At 41.7% G+C, this 19,858-nt stretch overlaps 1 protein-coding gene across 1 annotated transcript in view; it reads left to right on the plus strand.

Annotated features, from left to right (window-relative positions):
- The first annotated feature begins 7,999 nt into the window (after positions 1-7,999).
- The window catches only part of SLC16A14 (solute carrier family 16 member 14), a 38,383-nt gene continuing 26,524 nt past the window's right edge, over positions 8,000-19,858 (plus strand). The window contains 1 exon segment of the mRNA XM_024103293.3: positions 8,000-8,160. The gene's annotated coding sequence lies outside the window, so the exon portion shown is untranslated.

The following is a 19,858-nucleotide window of genomic DNA, read 5'->3' on the forward strand; positions in this document are numbered from 1 at the left end:
GTTAAGGATTTAAATCAATGACACTCTTTGGTTAGCCCTTTGCTGCCCACCTTTGGAATTCCAGTCCAACATGGAGGCAAATGAACAAGAGAAGGCAAAATGCTGCACATACAAAATGGAGTTTACATTTTGGTAAAGTAAGATACACATGAAGATCCCTCAGTAACAAAAAGAATTCATAAGTTGTACTGACAGATTCCCACATCATTGCACCAACACCTTCTGAAGTCTGGGTGGACCACCTGGTGTTTGTGGCACTACCATCCCAGGCACAGGTCTAAAAGTACTAGCTCAACCAAATGGAAACAGTAGGTACACTCCATAGCCATCAGAGAAAGGAAATGAAGAAAGATAGAAAAGAAGTGTCCCGAGAGCCTTACATGCAGATTTTAATAGCAGTAGTGCAGTACTGAGAATTACAATTGACTATGCCTGAAAAGCTGCAAATATTTCTCCCCACACTGAAAAAATGGATGGACTAGGATGTGCATGGCAACGATTGTTTGTTTTCCATTTGGAGCAATGCCAAGTGAATCTCAAGGGCCCTGTTAACACTGCTCCAGGCATAAGGGAGAAAGGAGGAAAAAAGGCTGGGGGTGAGGGGTTTAGATTCCCACATCATCACAGCAACAGACTTCTGGAAGTCTGGTCCCTTGAAATATGTGTTAACTACTTATGCTAAACAATCTGTTCCATCATGTATTTTGCTGACACTCTGATTACATTTCTCAGACCTTAACAAAAGCTCTGTGTAAGCTCAAAAGCTTGTCTCTCATACCGACAGAAGTTGGTTCAATAGAAGATATTACCTTACCCATCTTGCTTCTCTAATTACCTGGGATCAGCCTGGCTATTACAAGACTGTATACAGAGTTTGGTTTTGACGTTTATTAAATGTTACAATTAAAAAAATAACATTTGTTTTGGATTTAGCTTCCCAAAGAGTCCACAACACTTCATTAATGATCTACAAATGGTGGTACACAAGGATTGCTTTATTTCTCTCTCAAATTCAGCCACTTCTAGTGTGAAGTATGGCCATTGTAGAAGTTACAGCAACTCTACACAGTAGTTTTGAAATAAAAAAATATTAATATAAGCAAGTGACACTGGAATGAAAATTCAGACAGGCAGAAAATATCTACCAATGTTGGAATTCAGCCAGGAGAGCTAACATCTGGTGGTCTACAAATTGTTCTCTTAGATCTCCAATAGCAAGTGGTGCAGGACTGGTGTTATTTATTTCATGCAAAAAATGATATTTTCAGCAGCACCATGCTCCCTAGCATCAGGCTGGTACATTACTGCAGGATGATAGAGAGAACAGCACCAACTATTGAATAGAAGACACCACTTCCTACAGCACCAAGATGCTCGTTGAAAACATCTGATCCAAGTACTGACCAAGACCAGCTTCTAAGAGCTGATATGATAACAGCATAATGTGATTTAGCCGCAAGCTGAATGTTTCCATGATCATGGCTAAAATGTTATACAGTCTCTAGTTTTATGACATATAGTGAGAGTTCCATTGGGTACAGTGGGGGACAGTATACATCCCACACCATGCCCCTGGCCTGGTCACATCCTCTGCCCTCATATATCATAAGCCCACAGCAAACAGGATCTTAGGAAGGAGAGGATGCAGATGAGCCCTTTTTCTGGGCAGGAAGAGGAGATCTTTGTGTGTGTAGTCCCTTCCATGCAGGAATCTAAGGAGCATGATTGGTGCCTATGCTTCCATTCATTATGGTTTTGTTGTTAGCATTTAATAAAAACAATCATATTTCATACATCATATTTCCTAAAGAACACAACATTCTGGCAATGGGAGATAGCAAAAACAGCAAACCAAATTTACTAGCACCTATGCCCTTCTACAGCACCACACCTGATCTATATGCAGAATATACAACATGAATAGAGGAAGCCCTTCTGTTTCTGAAACTTTGTCAGTGGAATAGATAAAGCAGAGGAGAGAGTGAATGAGCAATATTACCACAATCTACAAAGAGGCACAAAGGGGGATGGATATTTCTGAAAAGACAAAGGGTACACTAAATGCTTATTTCAAACCACAAAGAAATACAGTTTCAGAAGAGTACAAATTCAGACAGCTACTGCAAGTACCTGATGAATACAATGACTCAGATGTAAATGCCTTAAGGGCTAAGCCCTGGTCCCACTGAAGTCACTGGAAGTGTAACTGTGAATTTGGTATATCTGCATGAAGCATGATCCATGATCAAGTCATAACATGCTCACAAAACACTGGCGGGGTTTGACCCTAGAAAATGCAGTTATCATAGCACAACTATATGAGTCACCACAGGAAGGATCTAGTGTTCTTTCTGCTAAGACAGTGGTTTTCAACTTGTGGTCCATGGACCCCTGGAGGTCTGCAGACTATGTCTAAGATTTCCAAAGGGTCTGCACCTCCATTCAAATTTTGTAGGGGTCTGCAAATGAAAAAAGGTTGAAAACCACTGTGCTGCTAAGACTTTAGATGTGAGCATTAATCAACTGCAGCCACACCCCAGACCGAACAGGTTTTAAACCAGAAAGTGAGGTTACAGCATGTGCAAAATGTATTAATGTTACTAATGCAGATAATAATTGTGCCTGCTATTGTTGTGAATTGACTACACAAACACCATATAGAAGTAGAGTAAAGAGTACCAATTGCCTCTTCTGTAGAAAAGTGAAACATGTGGCTGGAGTTTGGGGAAAGAAAGCAAACAATCAGAAAAACACTGAACACTGAACAGAAAAACACTGAAACAATCAATCTCAAAAGGCAGGGAATGGGAGTGCCTCACCTGTTCTGTAGAGTGACTCAGAATTGGATGAGTGTTTATTTTATGTCTTCAAAAGTAAAAGTATCTTTTGTTATTAATGAACAAAGGTTGCCACCTGAAGTAAAAGAAATGTAGCCCCAGTCCTGCAATGAGCTCCACAGGGGCACAGATGTCTTGCTCATGCAAAACTCACTGCAGAATTGGAATCTTAGTGTTACATTTTTTAAAAAGAACAGGAGTACTTGTGGCACCTTAGAGACTAACACATTTATTTGAGCATAAGCTTTCGTGGGATACAGCCAGTTTTTTTGTTTCAAAATTGCTACAAATTGTGGCAATTTTGCAACAAAAAAACTTCAAAAACAGACTCCAAAGAGAGACTGCTGAATTTGAATTAATATGCAAATTAGATACAATTAACTTAGGTCTAAACAGAGACTGGGTTGGGTCATTACACTAATTGAATCTATTTCCTCATGTTAAGTATCCTCACACCTTCTATAGGTCATCTCAATTATTACTTCAAAGGTTTTTTTTCTCCTGATGATGATAGCTCATCTCAATTGATTGGCCTGTTACAGTTGGTATGGCTACTTCCACCTTTTCGTGTTCTCTGTATGTATAAATATCTTCTTTCTGTGTGTTCCATTCTATGCATCCGTAGCTGTAGCCCATGAAAGCTTATGCTCAAATAAACTTGTTAGTCTCTAAGGTGCCACAAGTACTCCTGTTCTTTCTGCGGATACAGACTAACACGGTTGCTATTCTGAAACCTTAAATTTTTTAATAATCCATTTCCACCTAAACATCCAGAATTAATTCCAAGCATTCAACTTGTTTTGTATAATGTGCAGGCAACACCAATTATGTTACTCAGGATACTGCAAAGAACAGGTTAACTGGAAAACACATGTCGTGTGTGATGACATGTATATGCTATTGATTGAAATATCATAACCTTATTAAACAGAAATCTAGTTTTAATTTAACATATACTACAAAAGAGAATCAAATATACAACTGCAAAGTGAATCAAGTACCAAGTCCAAGACACTAATTTGAATGGTTTTCTCAGAAATCTGACTCGCTATTCAAAGCCCTTAGACAGTATTGGTACAAGGTTGTAATAGAAATTAAAGTCACGCCATTAAGTCACAGTTTGTCACCCAGTCAATATGCCACAATAGAAGTTGTGAATCAGGAAGTGGATAAAATGCTACATAAAGGAATTAATGATGACATGTAGGAAAGAAAAGGATATGCATGAGATCTGTGTGTGTAACAGGGCATCAGATCCTAAGCCAGCTAGCAGTGACTAATTCAGGTGTGTAGAAAAATAAATACATCAAAACTCAATATATTTAAACATAACAATCAAAAACAGTACTCTTAAATTATTCAAAACCACCATGTTGTGCAAACAGGTAGCCTATGCAACCTCTTAAAGATATTCCTGTTATCCTCTCCTCCTTTCCCTTTCCCTGTATTGTTTGTCATGTTTTTGCCTTGGCATGCCATGTCTTGTGAGCATTTGGGGGCATCTTTGTATATGTTCGTTCAATGCCTTTCACAATGGGATGATGATCCTGGTTGGGATCTGTGGGTGTGTGACTGCAATATAAACAATAACATTCATAATAATCTAGGACAATGCATAGATATGCAAGACTTTTTTGGAGCCATCCTGATATTAGGTGCTTGAATCCTATATAGAAATGCTAATTGTTTTTGACTCTCTCTGTAGTGAGTACAGGTGGGTCCTGTTAGCTCTATAATAAGAAATAAAAAGGATTTGAGTGCCTATATAAGGCAGAACAAACTAGGGGTTGGGATTGAGGGCCCTACAGGGAAAACCTTAAGAATACCTAATCCTAGGAGAAAGCTTTGGTTAATGATTATGTATTGTTATTTCTGTTATTTAAGTTAAGAATAAAGGCAGAAATAGGGAACATTTGGACTTTAATCGGTGCGGATATAATTTGTTCAAAGTACGGTGGAAAGTCAACCTGCTTACAGTGTGATTGTAAGCGAAGTTAATAAGGTTGTTTGTTAGGGCTGAGGTTCTCAACCTTTTTCTTTCTGAGGCCCCCCCATGACGCTCTGTACCTCGGGGGAACACCCAGCACCCCCATGTTCATCCCTGTAAAATGAGTGTGTGGTATCCAATGCAAAGTTCGTTATGTCAGGTGTCTTTGGAAGGCTCATGAAGCACTGAGCATTGTTATTACAGTAATGTTAAAGTGATGTTATAGGTTATAATTTCATGTATGTAGTTATGAGGCTAAAAATGTATCCTCATGGCTTAAAATAAGCCCAGGCAAAAACTCTCCAAGAGCAGAGGGGCAGTTCACACCTATTAGGGCAGGTATGGGACAAATGCAGCCCAGCCTCACAGGAACAAAGGATGCTGGCATAGGCAGCAACAAAAGGATCGGTTGGATTCTCGAGTGAGCCACCCCCCTTCCTTTGGCCAGTCTGGGACTGCGATGAGGTAATGCTCACCTGACTCTGAAGGGGGTGGGGGGAGAAGCCAAGTGGGAAGAAAGAACACGATAAAAGGGAGAGACATTTGCCATGCTCTCTCTCTCTTCCACCTACATCTACAGATACCACACCAAGCGACTGAAACGCTGATCAAAGGGGAGAGTCTGGCTGAAGAGCAATCAGCCAGCCTGTAGTGAGAAGCATCAAAGTTTTTAAGGACATTGAAACTGTTAAGATCAGCTTAGAATACATTTTGCTTTTATTTCATTTGACCAAATCTGACTTGTTATGCTTTGACTTATAATCACTTAAAATTTATCTTTGTAGTTAATAAATCTGTTTGTTTATTCTACCTGAAGCAGTGCATTTGGTTTGAAGTGTGTCAGAGGCACCAGTTGGGATAACAAGCTGGTGCATATCAATTTCTTTGTTAAATTGATGAATTCATATAAACTTGCAGTGTCCAGCGGGCATAACTGTTAAAGTGATGTTATAGGTTATAATTTCATGTATGTAGTTATGAAGCTAAAAATGTATCCTCATGGCTTAAAATAAGCCCAGGCAAAAACTCTCCAAGAGCAGAGGGGCAGTTCACACCTCATTAGGGCAGGTATGGGACAAATGCAGCCCAGCCTCACAGGAACAAAGGACGCTGGCATAGGCATGGGCCCCTCTTGGAGGCCGCCCTGAAACCTGCTCGAGGCCCCCTAGGGGGCCCTGGGGCCCTGGTTGAGAACCACTATGTTAGAGAACATCACCCTGTAACTATAGATAAGTTGCTCCACATTATATAAGGCTTGAAAGATTTTGCTGAGCTTAAGGCTAAATTTAATAAACATCTTTAACTGAATCCAGGAATATGATGACTTTTATCACTCCCTGTATTTAGTACAGATCTTCCAAATTTCTTTTTTGGTCTTTCTAATGCTCCTCAGGCTTACCAAAAAGCTATGTATTCAGTACCTTGCAGATGACCTGGTACTGTTTGGAATACAGATGTTGTTGGTTTTGCTGCTAATGCAGAGGAGCTAGAAGGAGAATGAGAAAATTTTTGATTGATTTCAAAAGAGGATTAAAATTGGACAGAAATAAATATATTCACTCCTATTTCTCCTCAGATGGTGTTTAGACTGATCAAAAGAAATTGGAAACTGTTCTTAAGGCTCCAAGACTGGAGAATATGTAATTAGTGCCTTAAATTCTGGGAATTTGTGGCTTCCTTATGAAGTTTATTCCAAAGTATATAAACATTAGTCAGCAGAGCTGTTCTGAAATCAGGAAAGATATTGAGTAAGAGTGGAATTCTAAAAAAGAATCAGCTTGAGAGCTAAGAAGTGCTATAACCAAAGAACTGTGTGTAGCATAACTGGATTCACCAACATTTGTAGTAGCTGATGATAGCCTTGCTGATTTATGTGCAGTTCTGCTCTAAATACATAATAATAGATCAAAAATCATTGATATATGCAGTTGCTCACCAGACTGCAACTGAGAATCTGACCTATTGTCTCTATTCTTTGACATTTACACAATGAGCCACAGCTGTACACTGTCAACATCTTCTACCTCTGGAGAGGGAGGAAAATAAAGATTACTCATCTGCTGTACATGTTTCCTTCTGCTGAATTCTCAGTGGATTACTCCTCTCCTGTTCCATTTTTCTTTCCTCTTTATTTGTATCTTCTTTTCACCACAATGAGCTGCCTCCCCTCCCCTCTGGGTTTTATATTTAGCTAGAAACCAATTAAAAAAAACATAGGAACACAGAAATTGTCAAACTGGATTAGACCTAAGGTCCATCTAGTTTAGTATCCTATCTACAACAGTGACAGTATCAGATGCTTCAAAGGAAGGTGTAAGAACCCTGCAACTTCTCGAGGAAGCAATACCACTCAGCATATCTATATCTATATATATTGCTCAGCCATAATCTCCCCAATATTAGGTTTCATTCTTATCTCTAATCATTAGAGACTGGGTTATGCCCTGAAGCAGGAAGTTTAATTTCCCCAATAAAATTTGTGTTATCGTGAACTATTATAACTCTAGATAGTCTTGTTAAAATGTTTATTTGCAGAACTACTGACAATCAGCAGAAGGCCCATTTGGATATAAAGGTGACATTGCTCTCCACAGGCCTCTCTTGTGCGAACATTGTTGAGGAGGTATGGGTAAGCTTGCCCTGCTGGTGCTCTTCCTGAACCTATTTTGTGGATAAATGGAAGACTTCCCTTTCCTGGATTGCCAATCTGATATGTTTCACAAGCACTACATCCACTTAACATTTTTTTAGATAACAAATATTAATTTGAACCCCAGGAAAACAACTAAAATTAAAATAAACCGCCCACATCATTTTTTCCTCTTATACTGCAACATTTCAACGCTTTACTTGGCCAACTAACATTGCAAGATCATGGCCATCTTGACAAAAGTTGACCTGGACTCAGTTATTCATGCCTTTGTCCCCTCTCGGCTGGATTACAGCCATACAGTAGACCTGGGCATGAAAACTTCTGTGCTTAGGAAACTCCAACTGGTACAAAATGCGGAAGCACATCTTAGTAACACTGGCTACCACAAACACTTCAAACCTCTCCTCTGTTCTCTGTGCTTCTTGCCAATCCTGCAAGTCTTACTCCTGGAGTGGTTTGAAAATGTGTGCTCTGCCACAGCCTCAGGGAGGGTTACACAGCCCAGTGAACCTGAATGGCCATTAAAATCTTGATTACTAGCCGCTTTTATTGGGCTACCTCTTGTAACTCAGAACTAGATGTAAATTTCCAGTGATAACCTGTGTAGCGATAAACTTCATCCAACCACAAGAGTGTGCATGTGAGAGGATTGCAAATCTCTTCCGCCAAACCAGAATTAGCCGGTATGTATCACTGGCACATGAGAGAGCGTGTAAATCTGAAATTGCCCTGGATGGATACAGGATCATGCAGAAGACGAGCTGTTCTGGGGGCAAAAGGGCAGCGATCGGCCGCAGCCTCCTACCAAAAATAAGCCCCAGTCCAGCACCCCCCGGGCCGAGGGGGGGGAAGCGGCGGGGCTGGCGCGGGGAGGCTGAGCGGAGCCTGGGCTGAGGATGATAGGCAGGACGGCAACAAAGCCAAGGGCTTGGAGGAAAGCAGCAAGTTTCGGCGAGAGCCGGGAATAAAGCCCTGCGAGCCGAGCGGCAGGGCTGGCTTGGGCCCCGAGCGGTGAGTATGGCTGGGACGGCGCGCTCCAGGGGCGGCTGCTCTAGAGGCAGCGTGGACCAGAGGGGCTGAATCGCACCGGGACATGGCGAAGGGGCAGGATCCGTGGCACGGAGCCGCATCGGGAGACAGGGAGGTTCCGGGAAGGGAAGCTCAGCTCCGCTGAGTGGGGAGGCGGCACCGCTTTGTTTGTGGCTCCGGGGGAGAAGCGCTGCTGCAGCAGCAGCGAGGTAACTAGCGGTCATTCTTTGTGCTACCGTCAGGCAGAGGGAGGGTGCAGCCTGCAGGGCTGGTAACCTGCCCGAAAGCACCATCACGGCTCCTCCGCCCCTGGAACTCTCTCCCGCGGACTGCGAAGGAGCAGCTTACTCAGTGTCCTGTTATTTTCCTCCTTTCCCCCCACACTCAGGGGCAAGCGTTAACCCCTTTGCATTCAGTGATCCCTAGGGTCTGCCGGCCTCTGTCTGTCTGTGTGTCTGTCTGCGGAGGCTGAAGTTCTGAGAAACTTACTATGTGGTATTACTTTCTGAGTCAATGGTCCTGATTTAAATTTTGGGGGGACATAGGATCTGAATCCTGGAAACCTCACATGTACAATCTGGAAAAAATAGGCATCTCCAAGACTATTTTCTAAAACCATTTCCACAACAAACATTTCATTGGATGTAAGGCCCTCCTTTACTGGACTCCAATGGGAGAAAAAAAAATCTGTTCTCAGATCTTAGTTCCATATTCTGCTTCCCCTAATAACCATGTTACAGGTTCCTAGGGAGAGAATAACATCAGGAACAAGATCCACCATACAGATCCTATAACAACATCAAAGAGTGAGAAAAATAGCCAGAGAGCAAGAAAGATAGTGTTGTAGTTGAGGAGCATGGAGACCTGCGTTCCTGCTCTGATTCTGCCACAGACTTCCTGCATGACCTTGGCCAACTCACTTAGCCCAACATTTTCAAAAGAAATCTCCGCACTAGATTTGCCTTTCATTCAAGTGAAGACACCTTAGGCATGATTTATCTAAGTGCTGAATATTCACATGTCCACTGAAGTTAATGAGGTGTTAACCTGAAAATCAGACTACATGTGTTTCAGGCTGGGCAACCAAAAATTAAAGTACCCAAAATTGGAGACCACTTTGTAAATGTCACCCTTAACTTTTCTATGCCATGGTAAAATGGGGATATTACTATTTAGGATACCCAGCTGGGGTGCTGTGAGGCCAAATGCGTTACTATTTATAAAACAATTAGAGTTCTTTGATGGAAGTTGCTATAGAAGTGCAATATTCTATAATTTTAACATTAAAGATAATCAACCACTGGAACAGGTTACCTGGGGATATGGTAAATTCTCCATCACTTATTGTGATGTTCCCCTCTGGTGTTGTCTGGACCAGTGATCTGCTAGGCCACTTCAATCCTTGACTCTGGGAGCCAGCCTTACCCTGCTCTGCTGTGAGACCCCCCACTCCTGGGCTGTTCATGTACAGCCTCTGGCGTGTAAGCTGCTCCCAGCTACTTGCAAGCGAATGACACTAGCCAATATCTCCAGTCCCAGAAACAACCCTAGGAACCTCGGTCTTGCAGTGTCCAGTTATGCCCGCTGAACACTGCAAGCTTATATGAGTTTGTCAATTTAACAAAGAAATTGATATGTACCAGGCTTGTTATACCAACTGGCGCTTCTGACACACTGCAAACAAAATGCACTGCTTCAGGTAGAATAAACAAACAGATTTATTAGCTATAAAGATAGATTTTAAGTAATTATAAGTTAAAACATAGCCAGTCAGATTTGGTCAAATGAAATAAAAGCAAAATGTATTCTAAGCTGATCTTAACACTTTCAATGTCCTTAAAAACTTAGATACTTCTCACCAAAGGCTGGCTGGTTACTTTTCAGTCAGGGTCTCCCCTTTGATCAGTGTTTCAGTCGCTTGGTGGTGGTGATGTCTGTAGATGTAGGTGGAAGAGAGAGAGCATGGCAAAATGTCTCTCCCTTTTATCATGTCCTTTCTTTCCTCTTGGCTTTGCTCCCCTGCCTTCAGAGTCAGGTGAGCATTACCTCATCGCAGTTCCAAACTGACCAAAGGAAGGGGGGTGACTCCCTTTAGAGTCTAACAGATTCTTTTTTTGCTGCCTAAGCCAGTGTCCATTGTTCCTGTGAGGCTGGTCTGGGTTTGTCCCATCCATGCCCTGATGAGGTGTGAATTGCCTCTCTGTTCTTGGAGAGTTTTTGCATGGGCTTGCTTTAAGCCATGAGGATATATTTTCAGCCTCATAACTACATACATGAAATTATAACCTATAACCTTACTATAACATTACTGTAACAATTACTATAACATCACTATAACAACCATGCTCAGTGCATCATGAGCCTTCCGAAGACACCCAACATGGCAAACTTTGCATTGGATAGCACACAATCATTTTATAAAGATGAACATGGGGGTGTAGGGTGTTCCCCCAAGGTACAGAATGTCACACTTATACTCTTTAAATCAAGACTGGATGTCTTTCAAAAATATATGCTTTAGTTCAACCACAAGTTGTAGTGCTAGATGCAGGAATCACTGGATGAAATCTAGGGCCCGAGTTATACAGGAGGTCAGAGTAGATGATGATAATAGTTCTTTCTGGCATTAATATTTATTAAACTATTAATTCACCCGAGAAGGCAGTTAACATCATGCAAAAGTTGCTTCTCATTCTCCTCAATGAGTTAAGTGAGATAGGCAGACACCTGACAGTCCTGCATGCAGAACTCCCATGAGACTTTATGAGTCCTATCTAGTAGATGACACTGCTATGTTGGGTGCACACTGGATGAGGAGCCCTTGAAAATCTAGCCTTGTTTCACAGAAGGAGTTGCTAGGTGCTGAGCACTTTGAAAAATCTGGTCCTTATTAATGTGCCTAAATGGGAGCTGAGCTCTTTTGAAGATTTGGCACCCCTTATGGGCGCTGAGCATTTGAAAACTGATTCCGAGCTCTTCTGACTGGCTCTTAGAAGCTACTGCCACATCCAAACCCAGTCACAGGTGAAGGGAGTCAGGATGGGGGTATCATGCTTTGTTGTTGTGACTGTGGATCTCACAATCTTGTTTGCTTGGGGGAAATATGTATTGCTTTGCATATAAGCTGTTGGCACTTGTGCTATAATTTCTTTACGATTTTGCAGTTGCAAAGAGTGTCCTCTGCTTTTCTGGCTTCTAAGGTACTACATTCTAGTGAGATACATCCACAATGTAATAGGTCAAGGGTGTGCTGAGTCATGAGTGAGGAGAGCAGCCAAATGTCCAATCCTAGCTCTGTTCAGCATTTGAGAGTTTGCACAAGTATTGCAAGTGACCTTTCCTGCTTGTGGATGTATTTACATACAGATTCTGGACTAAATATAAACATGAAGGGAGGTTAATAGTGCAAAAGTGAGAAAGAATCCAGTTCATAGAGGGTAAAAATAAGCATTTCTCTATTACCCAGGGCTAATGGATGTTGTTGCAAGTCTGGCACTAACTCAGATCACTTTGTTATATAAGTTTATTTGTCTGGGGCCATCCTTACTGTTGTTAAGTGAGCAGTTTCTTTGCTATTGTAAATAGGATGAGTATCATTGCTGGACATAAGTCCCACTGAAAAAAATGTTACTGCTTTAAGTTACTTTTGTTTTAAATTATTTGAAAAATATTTAAATATAAAATAAAAATTATGTTAAATAATAAATAACAAATAAATAACAATATTTAAAAATCACAACATTCAATCCTGTCAAAAAAGAAAAAATGACTATGTACAGTATCAGTATTTAGGAAGTTTGATATAATGTTCAGTGACTATATAACCCCCATATAGATAAATCAAGAGTACTTTTTCAATGACTAGTGGTTTGGGGTGCCTCAATCTTTGGGCAATCTGAGATAGTTTATAGGGCTTGACTGTGAGAGAGCAGGTGCTGAGCATTTCTGAAAACCAGGCCCTTTAAGGTGTTTCAAACTGTGCACTCAAAACTTGAGGCACTGAAATTTATTTTTGAAATTTAGGCCATTAATATCACTATGTGGATTCCATACAAAATCTATGGAAAAGCTGCACAGTTAAGCACTTTAGATCAGGAAATACAAAAACTAGGGTTCCATATTCAGCCTTCACAGATTCACACTTATGGGCAATCTTTAGTGACATGATGACATATTATTTCTGAAACAATAGATTATAATGTCAATCATACATTATTTTCTACAACCTTAGACAAATGGTGTAATATATTGCATTTTTTTTATCCTTGTATCCCTCACTATTTTCATTACCATAATCATTCAGTAGATCTCTATTGACTTAGACTTTTTATACAATTAGTTCTCTTCTCTCTTGTGTATGGGCCAGATCCTCAGCTGATGTAAAACAGAATAAATGGAGCTACACTGATTTACATCAGTTGAGGATATATATTTGCCCTAAGCTGCAATGCTGCGATATATGCTGACGATTTAACTTTACTAGAGTTTCTAAAAATCGAATTACTAATTAAATCATTTTTAAAATATTTTATCCCTATTCCCTGACATCTCAGTTCCGACCATCTTAAAAATTCCTCTTTCCTCCATTTCTTGGGATGAGATGTTACTGCACTAAATAACAATATTTTATCCACAAGATTTTCTCCTGCATATAGATAAGATAGGTCCATCCAATCATCTCTCGAGACAATATGTCTCCTCCATTTACGAATTAACATATTTGGGATTTGCACACTAAACTTAGTGAGAGCTAAACCACCATCCCTACCTCTAGAATAAAATATCCCATCTGTGGTACACTGAGGTAAATGTAAAATCTCTTTAACTATTTTTCTAACTAACACATCAAGATCATCTAAAAGATTAAAAGGGGGTTCTATTAAAAGAAGATTATAAAATAGCTTCGGTAAGATGTATGTCTGTAAAATTAATATTTTTTGGGCCGGTTTTAATGGGGCCTTAAATAAATTCTCACTCCAGTCTTTCAATTTTTCTTTAAGTACCGGTCCCCCTACGCCTATCCAGGGATCTATTCTAGCTCCTAAATATTTTTCAAAATCCCCTGGTTGAACATATTCAATCTCCTCTGACCCTATCTGCCAATTATCCTTAGGATTAACTACATAGGTTTTATGTTTAGTTAAAATATGAAAGCCTTTCGTTTTCTTCACATTAACAGAGAAATTAGTATTTTTACAAAACTCCTCTAAGATACCCAAATTTTTGATCATTCCTTTATATGAGCTACTTAAAATTGCCACATCATCGGCAAAAGCCAATGACGTGACACTATTACCCTTAACATAAAAACCACTTCCTTCTACTTCTAATCTAGTTAAAAGGGGATCCATAGCAATATTAAACAAAATTGGGGACAACGGGTCACCCTGCTTGACCCCCCTCCTAATTAAAATAGACTCAGTAGCTTCATCACCCACCCATACCCTAGTTGTGCAATTATCATAAAGGTCCCTAATAATATCTATAAAATGTTCATCTATACCAAATCTTCTCAACCCAGCTATTATATGTCCGTGTCCCACAGAATCAAATGCTTTAGCCAGATCTACAAACACTATTGCAATTTCATTCCCATTTCGTTTAGCCCCTTTAATCAAATTATCTAATATAGCAATATTTTCCTCACACCCAGGGGCGGATATAAACCCTTTTTGTCTACTACATATCTTAACTGTTTCCACCAGTCTTTTTGCTAATATTTTGGTATAGATTCTAATCCAAACTGACCCAATTGTCAATGGTCTCCAAAATGTTAACTTCTTCATTTCCTCCTCATCTTGTGTCTTTGGTATTAAAATCGTTCTATTTTTCTTAAATTCATCTGGTACCTGTCTATTTAGAAACCATATATTAAAAATTTTTGTAAGTATTAAGGAGTCTAAATTAAAAATATCCCACAAATTGCTCACTTTTACTTTATCTGGGCCAGGAGCACTATCTTTTCTTATTTCTCTTAAAGCTATTCTAATCTCATCCACAGAGATCGGACTCATTAATATATCATTATCCGCATTCTCTGTGGATGATGGCCACCCTATCATATTACCATGTCCAATTGTTCCCAAAATATTTACATAGTATTCCTCAATTTCTTTCATAGGGATAGCACACTTAGCCTTATCTGGCTCTCCCATTATAATGCGAGTCAATCTTCTTCTATCCTTATCAAATAATTGTTGATAGAATTTATACTTAGCTTTCTTTGTAGCATATCTCCTACTTGCATTAAATTGCTTCCTTCTCCCCTCCTTTCTCATCTTCCCTTTTCCTTTATTCCTCAACTCTATTTGACTTTCATTTCTAGGGTCCTTTCCCTCTACTAATGAATAACATAATTTTTCCAACATTGCCCATCCGAGAGCTTTTGTTAAATCCTCCTTTAATAATCCTTCAATTTCCCCTAAACTATTTATTATTTCTCTTCCCTCCCTACTTTGTTTTCCCCGTTTACATATTTTCTCCACTAAATCCACTTCTGGATGTCCTTTTAGTGGGAAAATCCTCTCTCTTGGGGGCGGAATTTCTAATATATTTACTCTAATGTCCTCTACCTCAGTCACTTCCTCCCTATCTCCTGTTACCACTAACTTCTTCTTTGCTAATTCTCATCTTTTATCTGATATTTGTTTATTCGTTTTGGTCCTCATCTCGCTCTCAATACATTTATTTATATTCCTTTTCCCAATATATTTCCTTTCCAACTGTATAAGCTGCGCAACCTCATCTTTGGTCCATATACGAGATCTAATCGATCCCTCTTTGATCTTACTTTTAGCAGCCATATCTTCTTTTCTTTGCTCATTCCTCACAGCAGGGTGTCTATGTCTACAGTGTTGGCTCAATCCAGATCTAGTATGAAAACCAAGCCCACAGACCGAGCACGTATGGCTCTTCATTGGGGTATCCGCCTTCTTGGGTATGCACTTGGGGTAGTGGCAAGCTATATTACGATATTGAGAAGATTTTCCACATTTACTACATACAACTTGTATGGCTTTACTTTTATGAACCACATTAATGTGTTTGGCCCATTTACCAAATGTTGGTAATATCTGGGGACATATTGGACAATTAAAACTATCAACGGGATACTCTAAATAAAAAACCCCATCCTTCCACGAACTACTTTCTAATATATTTATATTACTACCAGTACTGTTAAGATCCTTATTACGATCCCTATTAAAATCAGTACTTGGTCTAAAACTATTTAATAAACTAGACCCATTAACTAAATGAGCATTAAGATATCCCGATTCCCTAACATATGGATCATCAAATGTACTTAAATACTTAAAATCTGGATTAAAACTGTCCATAGTTAAATCATTAAAAGTGTCCCTTGTAAAAACCATCGGTAAGATAGATAAAATCTCCTCACCACGATCATCACAAACATTCTCCTCTACCTCCTCTCCATGCTCCACTGGGAGGACTTGATTCTCACTCTCATTCTCATGAGACTTCATTATAGTCCACACCATTTTATCCATTGGTCCAGCGACCCTGATCACACCCCTAATATATTTAACACTGTCGGCCGGGGCATCAAAGCCAACAGCGGGGGCGTTATTAACCCGGTCCAGCGCCAATCCGGTATAAAAATATAAATTACTTTTTTCCATAGCTAAAAGATTTACCCTTCTCAGGGGGAAACTAACCCTTTCCAGGGGGAAACTAACCCGTACCTGGGGGAAACTTACCCTTTCCAGGGGGAAACTAACCCGTGCCTGGGGGAGGCTACCCTTACCAGGGGGAATCTAACCCTTACCAGGGGGAGTCAACCCGTACCTGGGGGAGGCTACCCTTACCAGGGGGGCATCCATGTGGCACCATATGGGGCTGCCCAACCCCGTCCCACACCCCACTGAATGTGGGATGTGGGTTCGTCCTCCGCAATCCGCCTGGCTATCCAAGCCAGTTACCGACTCTCACCACGAGGAGGTAGCGGTTGGACTTGCAATCCAGAGGCTTTCCTCAAAGAGGGGTCCCAAACAGCATAATGTCGAGCTCTAACGGGCGTGTGAGAAAAGGCTCAGATCTTGGTAGGGGTTGCCCCTATTGACCGGGCTCACGCCCACCCCCACCTCACCGATAACCCATTCTCTCACTACCCTCAGGCAATGTTTCCGTCCAAGCCCGACAGCTGAGAGGGTCCAGAGACGCATGGAGAGCCATTAAGAGAGCCTCCCTGTTCCTTATCCCCTAACTGCCCCTTCCTAAGACCCCTCTCCCTAACTGCCCCCCAGGACCCTACCTCCTACCTGTACCCTGACTGCCCAAAACCTTATCCACCCCCCCAGAAAGCGCCCCCCAAACTCCCGACCCCCCCCTGCTCCTTGTCCCCTGACTGCCCCCTCCTGGGACCCCTGCTCCTAACTGCCCTCCAGAACCCCACACCCTACCTAAGCCTCCCTGTGCCTTGTCCCCTAACTGCCCCCTCCTGAGACCCCCCCACCTATACCCTGACTGCCCAAAACCTTACACCCCCAACCCCCAGACAGCCCCCCCCCCGAACTCCTGACCCATCCAACCCTCCCCCCTGCTCCCTGTCTCTTGACTACCCCCCCCACCCCAGAACCTCCCTGCCGCTTCTCTGGCCCCCGGCCCCCTTACTGTGCTGCAGAGCAGCGCGCTCGGAAGCGGGGGAGGGGAGCAGGCTCGGAGCTCCAGACGAACGGCTGGCGATCTGTGAATGCAGGGAGGGAGGGGGAGGGAGAGAGAGGAGGGGAGTGGTGTCAAGTTTCAGGAGAGAGGAGGGGGGAAGTGCAGGAAGGGCTCTGGCTCTGGCTGCCGGAGCCCGGGCTGCTTTGTAAGCCGCGCGCACGCTCTGTATGGGGGGGGAGGAGGGGAAGTCCGGACATTGACAAATTCCCCCCGGACGCTATTTTTAACTCGAAAAAGCCGGACATGTCTGGGGGAATCCGGACGAATGGTAACCCTAGATAAGCAGAGGAGTGGGGACGCGGAGCGCTGGGGGCGCGGCGGGTGAGGGGAGCTTGGCAGGCGCAGGAAATAACTCCGGGGGGGTGGGGAGCAGCAAATAACTCCGCGGACCATGTATTTGAGATTCCTGCTTTAGGCTCACTGAACCCTTTGTAAAGGGTAGTGTGTAGCTTTACCACCCAGGAAGAACTCCAGGAAGGAACTGTAACTCAGAGGCATAATCCCTCTCTTCTTCCCCTGTTGCTTTGAAGACAAGTGGTTATTAAATCACTTCACTCCTTTTCAGGGTACATCTGCTGGTGCCTGACCATTTCCACTAGCTGGTGTAGTGGAGCACAGCTATGGCACTCCCCAATTCCTCCAGACCATTTGATTGTGAGGGGAAGTATGGAGTCCCTGCTCTCATGCACGTAGTGGTCTTTATTCCTTCCTACTCCCCTATGTGGCCTGGTGAGGACTAGTGACAATCTAACCCATAATCAGCAGCCATGTATTTAGGTTTGTCTTTCAACTAGCAGCGCAAGCATTTTTACACATAATTCAGTGAATGAGGCATTTCACTGTGGAGTCACCTCAGCTGAACACAGACATGTCCCTGTGTTCCTGAGTTGCAGTGCAGCCGGTGAGGCAGTTAACTATGAAGGTAACTGAGCTACAAACTTAGACCGCTTATACATGCAAGCAATTTTTCACTATTGTTTTGTTATACTTAATCTATAGTATATATTGTGCAAGTCCAGCTTTCTGTATATTTTTCATATAAGTGACTAATTAGCTCTGACTGGCACACACACATTAGTATGGTGTACTGCAAGAAGCTACACATGTACTGGAAGAAGTAAATGATCACATAATTAAAGTCAGTGGCCAAATCTTCTGTTAGTGTAAACCACTCTTAGCTCCACTGACAACACCAATTTACAACACCCAAGGAACTAACCTTATATCATGATGCATATGTAAAAGGGATCAGAGTTAAGGTAGCGCTGAATAACTATAACCTTGACGTCTGCATTTTTTAAAATTCTGATTACTTAATCTGCTTAATATAGTTTTTATGTGGAGGCAAAACATAAAAAGAAGTTTTGCTTTTGATAACTTTGAAGCTCTGCTGGCTTGCAAATAATTGGCAATAGCATGTGTAAATGCCATAATCTGGAAGTGTTTGGATAGCCACTACCAGAACTCCCTGCCTCACTCATTAGAAGGTCTGCAGGAGCGAACCTCTTTCCTGGGCACTTTAGGAAATTCACAGGAGATAATTTCTCTCTTGTAAATCTTTGTGGAACTTTTAAGGTGCATCAGAATGAGCTTCCCTCCTGCACATCTTAAAAAGTGGGTGAGATCCCTCTTTCAACCCCTGGCAGTCTTTATAATAATTTAAAAGCAGGCTTAATCAAAAGTGATACAAGCTACAAAAGTGAGTTCGTGGAATAGTGTTGCCATTTTCATAATATAATAAAAATACTGTAATGATAAATAATAATTAATAAACAGTGTGTAATAAATAGTGTGTCATAAAAACAAATTTTATATTTCCAAGATCACTCTTCCAAGATCTCACTTTTGTAGCTTGTATCATTTTGATTAAGCCTGTTATAAGACAATGGTCCTATCAGAGGCACCAGTAGAAAAAAGAAGTACAGGGGCAAAGCCCCCATGCACCCCAGGGCCTGGGGGGGCACCACCAGAAAAGTGGGGAGGTCTACGGGGGCCAATGGAAAAAAGGAGAGGGACCCGGGGGGGGGTGGGAGAGGCACCAACAGGGGGTGGCACATGACCCTCGTCGCCCCCCCCGTAATGGTGCCTCTGACTCCTATGTTTCATTGAGGAGTATCACACGTGAAACAACATGAAGGTATTTAACAGCTCAAATTGTTCCGCCTACTCAAGCATTCAGGTATTGATCAGTCCAGACAAACAATGCACATTACAGCAAAGCTTAAACTTGTTCTTCATAATAATTAAAAAAATCACTAGCAGCCTATTTAATTTTAAAAACAGCAAAAAATATCCACCTCCCTTTCTATTTCGTATACGGAGTGGTGAAGTTTAAATCTCCTCAGTGTGATAGATATGCTTGCTTTGCTCTGCTTAGCTCTTGGAAGTCCCCAAGGTGCCATGCTGCTGGCCCCGTGCTGCCCAGGGTCCCTATGGACAGCTCTGTCTGCCATTAGGGAATTTTTTCCCCGAGAACCCCCATAACAGTTTGTGAACCCCAGTTTGGGAACCATTGCCCTAGTGTAAAATCTTGAGTGATGTCACTGATCTACAAACTGCTGTATTTGAAAACAGAATTTAACCCAGAAGGAGCCCTAATATTGACATAATCTTTTGGCAATGGGCACTTACACTTTTCTTTATCAAAAGCTTCTTACTAATTTG

Source organism: Chrysemys picta, chromosome 9 (assembly GCF_011386835.1).
Source record: "Chrysemys picta bellii isolate R12L10 chromosome 9, ASM1138683v2, whole genome shotgun sequence".
Taxonomy (NCBI): Eukaryota; Metazoa; Chordata; order Testudines; family Emydidae; genus Chrysemys; species Chrysemys picta.